Source organism: Hippocampus bargibanti, linkage group LG01 (genome assembly GCF_051943395.1).
Source record: "Hippocampus bargibanti isolate YZ-2025 linkage group LG01, ASM5194339v1, whole genome shotgun sequence".
Classification (NCBI taxonomy): Eukaryota; Metazoa; Chordata; class Actinopteri; order Syngnathiformes; family Syngnathidae; genus Hippocampus; species Hippocampus bargibanti.
The window spans coordinates 16,327,918-16,339,993 of NC_142734.1; positions in this window are offsets into that span (position 1 = coordinate 16,327,918).

Below are 12,076 nucleotides of genomic sequence, written 5' to 3' on the forward strand. Positions count from 1 at the left end.
CTCTCTCCATTGCTCTTCTCTCTCTACACGAACGACTGCACCTCAACGCACCCAGCTGTCAAATTCATAAAGTTCGCAGACGACACCACGGTCATCGGTCTCATCAAAGACGGCGACGAGTCTGCGTACCGACAACAAGTGGAGCAGCTGGAGCTCTGGTGCAGCCGTCACAACCTGGAGCTGAACACGCTCAAGACAGTTGAGATGATGGTGGACTTCAGGAAACATCCATCACCACAGCTACCCCTCACACTATCCAACTGCCTGGTGTCAACCGTTGAGACCTTCAAGTTCCTGGGAATCACAGTCTCCCAGGACATGAAGGGGGAGGTCAACACCAACTCTATCCTGAAAAAGGCCCAACAGAGAATGTACTTCCTGAGGCTGCTAAAGAAGCATGGCCTGCCACAGGAGGTGCTGCAACATTTCTACACGGCTGTCATCGAATCCATCCTGTGTTCTTCCATCACCGTTTGGTTCGGGGCCGCCACAAAAATGGACAAAATCCGACTTCAACGGACAGTTAGGACGGCGTAAAAAATCATTGGCACCGCCCTACCCACTCTCGAAGACTTGCACACTGCAAGAATCCAAACTAGGGCGCGGAAAATCCTACTGGACCCTCCGCACCCTGCCCACCACCTTTTACAGCTACTCCCCTCAGGGAGGCGCTACCGATCCATGCGCACCAAATCCAGCAGACATTTAAACAGCTTCTTCCCCCAAGCCATTAACTCTTTGAACTCTTTCAACAGTAGCCAAAATGGAACTGTATAGTGCCACTTAGCAGTTTTTTTTTTTTTTTTTTTTTTTTTTTTTTTTTTTTTTTGACAACGATACTAGTGCAGCGTGTTCTACCGGAAACAAATTCCTTGTGTGTTCTACATACTTGGCAATAAAGATGATTCTGATTCTGATTCTGATAAAAAGACTATAAATGTGCAAGGGAAATGAAAATAGTATTGTAATAAGCGGTACTATCGATATAACCGATATCGATATAACGAGACTTTACTGTATATTGAATGTGAGTCATCATCACTGAATTCTAAAGTTGCCGCCATTGCTCTTTAGGCTTTGCCACGGCTCCACTGAAACACATTAAACTCCTATCAAGGGACACGGATTGTATTTTCACCCCTGCCATGTTCAACTAAAGGAACAAACAGAATAGGGAAAATCCGTCATGGTCTACATACACACAAATCTGGCATTCACTTCACTCACTTCACTTCATCCCATGGCCTAGAAGGCCGTAGGAGTGCCATGATGGAAGTCTGGGCAGTCAGAGATCTCCAGCGCTCTTGGTCTTCGTGGGTAGCGCGGTCGTTGTTTTTCCGGGCCTCGGCCGATCCGGCATTAGTGATCCTGACTGTTTGTACATCATGACATTTCAGTAGGCAATTAAACTTGGTGGTGCCTATCTCCTCTCCAACACAACCCACATTACGTCTAGGAAAAAAAAATCGGTTCATTTGGCTTCAGGAATGAGACAATTTTGACAATGATTGTAATCTGCAAAACTAGAGTCATTTCAGATTACTTTAAGGATAGAAACAACTCACTTTGTTCCCTCTTTAAGGGAGCTAATGATGTCATTGTGTTGCTGATTGACTGAATGTATTTTTAATTTTGTTCATGATTTGATTTTGCTTCCAAAGGGACAAAAACATAAGTAATTGCACTTTGCGCAGATATGATAAGAGAAGATTCTCTCTTCTTCAAATGTGCTGCATCTTTTTTTGCTGCTGGACCGCTTTCCTCCTGATTGCACTTAATGATGGTGCCGAACGGGAGTCTGGGCACCCATGGTGGGTCGGTGATTATCTGACCACACGCTGGCTCCGCTGATGCCGAGAGAACTTCCCCTTCCTGACCTTGCTTATCCCGAGTTGATCATTCTGTGCCACTTAGGCACTTTGCCCCACTGATCATCATCCCATACAGAGTTGCTGTCCTATTCGCATTGGCATCATGCGGTAAAGTAAAGGAAAGGAAAAATATGTCGAGAAATTTCTGGCAATGGCCAGAAATTTCTCGACATATTTTTTGGTCCATGCCTTGAAATGATTAGTATGGATTCTGCAACTCAGTTTGAGAAGATGCTTAGATTTGAGTGCAGGCTCTGCGAAGGGATTGTGTGCTTCAAGGTTTTGACATTTTCTGTTCCCCTGGTGTTTTAGGGATTGCTAAAACTGTGCCTCATGACACACTTTGGCTTGGGCAATAAAAGCTTGAGCACCTTCAGTCATAGCAGTGGTTATCTGCTGCAATTTTGATACGTTCTCAGCTTTCTAGCTATGCGTATTCTCTCTAAATGCATTGTTCTTTTTATAGACAATCAATCATTAAAGCGCTTGACATTATTACTGTAAAATTGTCCCCCTTCCCCATCCACCACCACCCAGAAAGTCTCAAAGACACATAGGCAGGCTTTTCACGGAGCCATGAGCAGATAAGAGACCATCATTGAAAGCTCCCGGCATTCAAACCCCAGAACTCCAGTTTTGTACTTGTCTGTAATTTGGTCACTGACATCCAGGATGTCAAACATGCAGTAAAAAAAGACCATCCACCACAGGCTTGTGTCACCAGCAGACATAGTTTCAAAGCTGTGCATCATCACCGTAACAATGAAAATTCAGTCTGTGCCTCCTGATCATCATATATTTTGAACAATTGAGGGTCTAGAACAGGGGTGGGCAAACGTTTTGACTCGCGGGCCACAATGGGTTCTAAAATTTGACAAAGGGGCCAGGCCAGGAGCATTTGGAGGGAGTGTTTGGGCCGGATATACTAAACATAAAGCATTAAATGTAGGGTGTGCAAACCTCATAGCACAGTAACAATACTCCAACCCAATTTATTAACTCTTTCAAATGTGAAAAATAGCCCTTAACAGTTAATAAATTTGTCTCAAGGAATATGCAAGATATGGCATTTACATACTATTTCGTAGATACTGGGAGGAGGAAATGGAAATAGATTAAAATACCATACGCACTGTGATTTATCAAGATTGCGTCTGTTTTTTTAATAAGTTTCAATCGAAGGTGCAAAGTTAAAGAAATCAACATTTATTGAAAAATGGAATCACGTTCAACATTCAAAACATATTATTACACAACGAAATACTCAAGCTCAATAATATCTACTTGTGTTAAACTCCGCAAAATCATGGATGGATTGTCCTGACCGTGCGCTCTACAAACTCGCCACGGACGCCCTCGCCTTCACGCGCAAACAGTACACGTGTATGGTTGCCAAGCACACAGACATAGGCTACCTGTTGTTGAAATTTGCATACTTGGCACGACAGCCAATCCGAAGCCTGCTTCGTACTTTCCCAAGCATTATAAGGTCGTGCATTCGCATATCATTTTCCATCCATTTTCCACTCTCAAATAGATGGACAGAACCCAGCCCAGAAGAAAGATTAGGCTTGTCAGTTGTTGCAGACTTAGCAGCTCTTAATAATGTCATATTTTTTCATCCTACCCAAACTTCTGTCTGTGCAATTGCTGTGGCATTATTTTGGCAGGTGATATTACAGGAGTTATAAAACCTAATGGATCATTGACTAAACTGACAAGAGACAATTGACCTTTGCTTGTTTATGGATGTCATTTGAAATACTATCGTTGAATCTTGGCTGTGTAGTCGGTGGGTGATGGATGATTGGCAAACCTGATTCTTTTCCATGTCAACAGTCTGAAAAGGGAGGGGACATCTGCTACGACTGCAGCTGAGAAAATCGTCGCCAATGACACTAGAAATAAGTGTTGCGAAATTGTCAAGCTACCATTATCCTTTGTTGGTATTTTTTGATGCTTCTGTCTTGGTTGCTTTTTACCTATTTGTTTTTATGATATACAAAATACACTATTGATTTCAGCTATGAGGGAATACCACGATGTTGTGTACTCTGTATCCCACAGATGCTTATGCTGGTGCTCTAAATGAATGTATTTTTCCTCATTATAAAAAAATATATATTTTTTTGTTTGGGTTTTATCATTATGACAAGAATACTTTCTTTTAGATAGAAGTGTTTGTTTTGTTGTTGAGACAGACCAAGTTTTTGCAACTGTCCAACACCTGTACATCTACCTGTTCATATAGGTCAGTAAAAAGACAAAGTAAATCAGGTAATATATTATTTTATGAACAACAATGAGGAGCAGGACTAGCTTTAATAATATTTCCATGTACAGTGGGGCCTTGGCTTACGAACTTAATTGGTTCCCAGACAGACAGAGTGTTTAAGGCGAAAAGTGTGTATCCCAAAAATTAATTTCCCATAGGAAACCATTAAAATGAGAATAATTCGTTCCCAGGTCTCCATAAAATATAATTTTCAACTAAATAAGCCTTAAAACTACACACAATACACCTTATTCTATGTATAATAAATGTGCTATTGTCTTGTAATGAAAGAAATACACTGCATTTTATAATAAAGTCACTTTATATACATTTGTGATGGTCGTTGATGGTTCTTAATTGACACCTGTTGCTTTCTGACTTGTAAGGTCTATCATTCATCATATTGATGATTCTCATAGCCATAGTCTTTCTCATAGTCATAGTCATGAAATTGCTCTTCAATGGCTTGCTTCTGCTTATCCTCTTGAAGGCAAATCAAATCCTCTGTGTTGATGACCTCATTATTGTCAGCAACAAGCTCCTCTATGTCATCTGCATCCACTTCGAGTCCCATGTTCTGTCCAATGGAAACAATGTCGTCCAAAACAACAGAGTCATGAGGATCAAATCCTTCAAAGTCCCTCTCAAGGATGCATGCGGGCCACAAATTCTTCCATGCTGCTTTCAAGGATCGAAGGGTAACATCATGCCAAGCCTTTTCTATCAGCTGAACACAATGATACACATTGAAATGGTCCTTCCAATAATCCCTAAGGGATAGTTCGGTGTCATTGGTCACGGGAAAGCATTGAGTAAATAAAGCCTTTGTGTAAAGCTTTGTTGCGAAGGATGCTAGCAATGGTGGACTTAGCATATCGGTACCAGGCCGCTAAATCAGACTAACACACACCTCATACGTGTTTCTCAATGATCTCCTTCTTCTCCTCGACTGTAATTTTGTTTTGCGTCTTCTTCGGCTGAACACGAGCCTGTGGTGGGGTCTTTTTCGGTCCCAGAAGAGCAAAAGTATCGTTGAAGACGATCGACGTGTGCATTCAGATAAAGGGGGTCTGGAAAGGCAGGCCGACTGGGGCGCTGTTCGGTCGTGTGCTTTGGTGTTATTCCGCCGAAGATTACTCCGCCAGCCGTGGTGGCGGAGCGGCGCTCCATGTGTGTTCCGAAAAGTAGTGCTTATGCCAAGGTTTAATTTTCATAAATTTAACGTTCGTAAACCGAAAATTTCGGCAGGCAAGGTGTACGTAAACCGAGGCCCCACTGTATAGCAGAACTGTACAGAAAAGTTATTTATCTGAGTTTGAATGTTCTACGACGGGTAACTCATTTTTGTCGCAAGCCACATTGTAGTGACATTTTCCCTCAGAGGGTCATTATGACTATGATGAAAGACCCATACCAGCCCATACGTGGACCACCTTTAGGACAATCACAGCTCATCTTCTTAATGTTGGATTGCCAGCAATATTTTAATTATAGCACATCAGAGGTGTTCCAACTTTGACTTGGAGCCCAGGAGCAACCTCAAAGAAAAAAAAATGTGTTCTGATTCTGATTGTCATTCTGTGCATACAAAACATTGATGTCTAATCACCTACAGCTTTCCTCAACAATGTTTGGTGAAGAGAGCAATGTTATGTGTAATCAGAATCAGAATCAGAATCAGAATACCTTTATTCGTCCCGCAATGGGGAAATTTGCAGTCCACAGCAGCAATTGAAGAGGGATGGGGTTGGGGTGGGAGTGAAAGGATAGAAAACAAGATATTCTAAGCATAACAAAATAAAAATGTCAACTGTATACTGTGCAAATGTAGATGTGCAAAAACCGTTCTATAAACAAGACTGTACATAGTGCAGAATCAAGAGATGCATTAAGATATATTGCAACAACCCATATTTACAAGTGTCCAGTTTTTTTTTTTTTTTTTTTTTTCACATGTGATCATTGGGAATTGTGAAGCCTGACAGCAGTCGGTAGGAACGAGCGGCGGTACCTCTCCTTCTTGCAGCGCGGGTGTAATAGTCTCTGGCTAAAGGAGCTACCCAGAGCTGTCAGGATGGGAGGAGGGGGTGGGAGGGGCTGTCCGTCATAGCTTTTAGTTTAGCTAGCGTCCGTCTGTTGCCCACCTCCTCAAGAGAGTCCAGCGAGCAGCCCACGACAGAACTGGCCCGCTTGACAAAGCGCTCCAGTCTTTTTCTGTCCCGGGTGGTGATGCTGCCTGACCAGCAGACAATGCCATAGTGGATGGCTGATGCCACCACAGAGTCATAGAAAGTCTTTAGGAGTGACCCCTGAACTCCAAAAGACCTCAGTTTCCTGAGGAGGAAGAGGCGACTCTGTCCCTTTTTGATTAGGGCATCCGTGTTTGTTGTCCAGTCCAGTTTATTGTTGAGAGTAACACCCAGGTACTTGTAGGAGGTCACCCTCTCAATGTCCGAACCCTGGATGTTCAATGGTGCAGGTGACGATTGTTTCCTGCAGAAATCCACCACCAGCTCCTTGGTTTTGCCAGTGTTGATCTGGAGGTGATTCTGCTGGCACCAGTCCACAAAGTCCTTTGTCAGTCCCCTGTACTCCCTATCGTCTCCCTCTGTAATGAGGCCGACAATAGCTGAGTCGTCAGAGAACTTCTGAAGGTGGCAGGTTGGGGTGTTGTAGTTGAAGTCCGAGGTGTAGAGGGTGAAGAGGAATGGAGCCAGGACTGTTCCCTGCGGCGCTCCGGTGCTGCAGAGAAGCCTGTCCGACTCACAGTTCTTTACCCTCACGTACTGTGGCCTGTTTGTGAGGTAGTCTGTAATCCAGGATGTGAGGTGATGGTCGACTCCGGCATGCTGCAGCTTGTCCCCCAGTAGACTGGGCTGGATGGTGTTGAAGGCACTGGAGAAATCGAAGAATGTGATCCTCACCGTGCTCCCAGCATTCTCCAGGTGCAGCAACGCCGTATGGAGGAGGTAGATGATGGCATCCTCCACACCGATGCTGGGCTGGTAGGCAAACTGCAGCGGGTCCAGCGATGAGCTTGCCAGCGGTCGCAGGTGGGTGAGGACGAGTCTCTCCAGCGTCTTCATCAGGTGAGACGTCAGCGCCACCGGTCTGTAGCTGTTGAGCTCTTTGGGGTTGGCAATCTTGGGCACTGGGACCAGGCATGACGTTTTCCACAGCTGTGGAACTCTGCCCAGCTTCAGGCTCAGGTTGAACAAGTGCTGGACAATGTCACACAGCTGGTCGGAGCAGGTCTTGAGGAGTCGGGAACTGATGTCATCCGGACCTGCTGCCTTCCTCACCTTCATCCTCCTCAGTTGGTTCCTCACCTGCGCAGTTGTGACAGACAGGCAGGAACCAGGAGGCAGAGTGGCGGCTGAGGGTGTGGCAACGGTTGGGAGGGCAGATGTTGGTTGTGGAAAGCTGGTCGTGAGAGGGGGCAGGGAGGGTAAGGCCACAGTGAGAGTTGGTGCAGGTGCAGCTACAGGTGAAGTTGACGGTGGGCCGGGGGCGGCTGGCGTCTTGTCAAACCGATTGAAAAAGCGGTTGAGTTCATCTGCCCAGTCCTTGTCTTTTTCGTTCAATGTCACTGGGCTTTTGTGGCCTGAGATGTTTTTCAGGCCCTTCCAGACACCAGCGACATTGCTGGCTTGCAGCTGCTCCTCCATTTTCATCCTGTAGGCCTTCTTCCCCTCTCTGATCTTCCTCCTCAGTTGGATCTGCACGGCCTTCAGTTCCTCTCTGTTGCCCGACACAAAAGCCCTTTTCTTCTCCTTCAGGAGGACTTTTATGTCGGGATTAATCCATGGTTTGTTGTTGGCAAAACACCGCACAGTCCTGGTGGGTACGGTGTTTTGTTCACAAAAGTTAATGTAGTCTGTGATGGTGTTGGTGAGTGAGTCAATGTCTTCCCCATGAATCTCAGTAAAGAGCTCCCACCTGGTTGAATCAAAACAGTCCCGCAGAGCTTCTTCAGCTTCTGTGGACCATCTTTTGATCGTGCGGGTCACAGCTGGTTGCCTCTGGACAAGGGGTTTGTACACAGGCTTGAGATAAACCATATTGTGGTCTGCTCTTCCGAGAGGGGGGAGGGGGGAGGGTTTGTATGCATCCTTGGCGTTTGAATAAAATAGGTCCAATATGTTATTGTCTCTGGTGGCACAAGTTACATACTGTGTGAATGTTGGGAGGGAGAATTTTAGGGAAATGTGATTGAAGTCCCCTGAGATGATAAACAAGGCGTTGGGGGACTGGGTTTGCAGCTTGTTTACAACAGATATGAGGGCATCGGAGGCAGCGCCGCCATTTGCCGTAGGGGGAATGTACGTCGTCACGGCTATGACGTGTGAGAATTCCCGTGGCAGGTAATGCGGCCGAAGGCTAACGGCTAGCAGCTCGATGTCCCGAGTGCAAAGTTTTTCCTTCACCGTGATGTGCCCAGGATTGCACCATTTGTCATTCACAAATACAGCAATCCCCCCTCCTTTCTGCTTACCGCTGCCTTCATTTCTGTCCGCTCGTACGAGTTGGAAGCCCTCCAACTCTGCGTGGGCGTCCGGAGTGATTGCCGAAAGCCATGTCTCCGTGACGAGTAGCAAGCTGGCTTCCCGGTACTCCCTCTGATGTCGCGTTAGCGCCGCGAGCTCGTCCATTTTATTTGGGAGCGATCTCACGTTCCCCATGATGACGGACGGGAGAACGTGTCGGTATTTCCTCGTTCTTTTGCGGCGATCTTTCCCGGCCCGACATCCTCGTTTCCTCCTCTTCAATTCATCGGGGATGTCTGGTGCGGCGGCCGCTAGTCCGCTATTAGCCCGCCACGCTAGTAGCTGGTCTCGACTGTAAACAATGGGATTCCGCGTGCGCGTGGATTCCCCGTTCACAGGAGCGATGAAAAAGTAAAAAATAACGGCGATGAGCAAAAGAAAAGATGCCCATCTCCTCTCCGGTAGAACTGTAACTCCTGCAATCATTTCTGGGCAGACTGGAAACCGAATATGGTGACTAATCTGGGTGTAATTGTCTTCGACAGTATCCCAAAGTGAAGTTGCATTTCCATGTTTGCAGATTGTGCATACTCTTGGTGGCCGTTTTGTGCATCACCGACTAATATTGAAACATTTTTTTAAACTTCTTCTTTTCCTTTTGACTTTGCCCTTCAGGGGTCGCCACAGCGAATCAATGTCCTCCATCTAACCCGGTTTTGTGCATCCTCTTCTCTCACACCAGCTACCTTCATGTCCTCTTTGACCACATCCAGGCTTCACCATCTAAGATCTTGTTGAATAATCTAAGATCTTGTTGAATATCTAAGCTCTTGTTGAATATTTTTTTAAACTAAGATCCCAAATCACAGGTGCTAAATTGCTGTACATGTTCACTCATTAACTTATTAGCATTTCTTCGCATGGTAATAACCACATTATTTTTTGTTTTTGCAAAAGATGGTCTACATAGTCACATGCATTTTTCCATGTCGTACCTCTGGCATTTGACTGACAATGCAAAACACATAAATAAAAAAAAAAAAACATTCTATTCAAATTTATGTGATTTACACTGTTAAATGGTTAACTGTTATGACACTCTTGGTTATTAGAAATAACACAAAAAAAAATCATGAAATTGCTCTTCTGAAAGCCATCGTTTAAATGCTCCATCTACATGGGTAGCAGCTTATTAAACGAAGACAATTTCATAGGTTTTAATAAAACATTAAATTAATGTGGAACCCAGTTGAGGCGAGTACGTCGGTGTGGCCCTCGACAACTATTCGAGTTCCTCATGTGGCCTTTTCCGAAAATTAATTTCCCACCAATGCCACACAAAGCAGTTCACAGCCTCTCATTCCGCCTGCACACGCTACTTTGGCGCTGCTGTGCAAACCTTTATGCACACTGTCCTTTTTTTTCAGACTGTTTGCCCTTCATCGACTCAAGTTCACATGATCCCTTGCCGGCATGCCACGCCAAACATGCACATCACACAGTCTCAGACCGTCTCAATGCTGGTGCACATTGCGGCCTGCGGATGCACGCTCACGTCAAAAGCTGCAGAAGCGTCACTTTCCAGACTCGCACTGAAGGGTCCAAGGGACAGATAGGAATAAAAGAGGCATGTATTTATTTAAATGAGACATGCTTTTTAATTGGTTTGTTCCATCGTCACTTCCTAGCTAAGGGGCAACCACTGCCTTGCTGAGTTTGCATTTCACATCATTCTCTCTTATCACCGACACGTCAAAAGCACTGTATGTTGAAAGTTAGGATGTTTAGCTTTCAAGATTCTGAATGAGTGTGCCAAATTAATACTTTACAATGTCTGATTATAATTAAATGCGTGAAGGGGTCAGGAACAGGCTGCACATTGAAAAATGTTTCACATTTTGTTATTTTTAGTTTGAAGGTATATTTGCATCTTTGTTGCCCTCGGGGAGCTGCACAGACATTGTGGTTTGTTCCACACGGCACAACAGAAATGGTGAAAACCTCGGGGTGCCCCTAATTTCAGACACTTATATTTCAGACACTTATATTGACATCACATCAATGTTAGCAATGACTCCAAAACCACACCGCTTCTTGGTTTTCAGCAGAATTCGCCAAGTCATTACTTTGAAAGAGGTTATAAGGCAATTGAGGAACCAAATCACAAATTAAAGTGTTCAAGCAGTCAGAAAATGCATTTAAATATAACATAGTTGGGTAGTACACACACACCTCCATGAGTCATCACCTTATCGTGGTGGAGGGGTTTGTGTGTCCCAATGATCCCAGGCGCTAAGTTGTCCGGGGCTTCATGCCCCTGGCAGGGGCATCCATGGCAAACAGGTCCTTGGTGAAGGACCAGACAAAGAACGACTCAAAAGACCCCATATGAAGAGTAACATAAATGGATTTGGTTTTCCCTTGTCCGGACGCGGGTCACCGGGGCCCCGCTCTAGAGCCAGGCCTGGAGATGGGGCACGTTGGTGAGCCCCTGGTGGCCGGGCCTACACCCATGGGGCCCGGTCGGGCTCAGCCCGAAGAGGGCTCACCACCCATGGGAGAGGCCAGAGGGGTCGGGTGCATTGTAAGCTGGACGGCAGCCAAAGGCGGGGACCTTGGCTGCAGAAGCTAGCTCTTGGGACGTGGAACGTCACCTCTCTTGCAGCGAAGGAGCCCGAGCTGGTGTACGAGGTCGAAAAGTTCCAACTAGACACAGTTGGGCTTGCCTCCACACACGGCCTGGTACCAGCCCTCTCGAGAAGTGTTGGACTCTCCCACTCTGGAGTTGCCCACGGTGAGAGGCGTAGAGCAGGTGTCGGCATACTTATTGCTACCCTGGCTCGCCGCCTGTACGTTGGGATTCACCCCGGTAGGCGAAAGGGTTGCTTCCCTCCGCCTTCGGGTGGAGGGAAGCAACCCATCCTTTTAGGAGACCTTATTGGGTGTGCTGGAGAGCACTCCCCCTGGGGACTCCCTTGTTCTGCTGGGTGATTTCAATGCTCATGTGGGCAATGACAGTGAGACCTGGAGGGGCGTGATTGGGAGGAACGGCCCCCCTGATCAGAACTCGAGTGGTGTTTTGTTATTGGACTTCTGTGATCGACACGGATTGTCTATAACAAACACTTTATTCAAACATAAGGGTGTCCATATGTGCACGTGGCACCAGGACACCGTTGGTCGCAGTTCGATAATTGACTTTGTAGTTGTATCATCGGATTAGCGCCCTCAAGTTTTGGACACTCGAGTGAAGAGAGGGGCGCAGTGTCAACTGATCACCACCTGGTGGTGAGTAGGCTCCGTTGGTGGGGGAAGATGCCAGTCCGACCTGGCAGACCTAAATGTGTTGTGAGGGTTTGTTGGGAACGTCTGGCGGAATCCCCTGTCTGGGAGTTTCAAAATCCCACCTCCGTCAGAACTTTTCACATGTCCCGGGGGAGGTG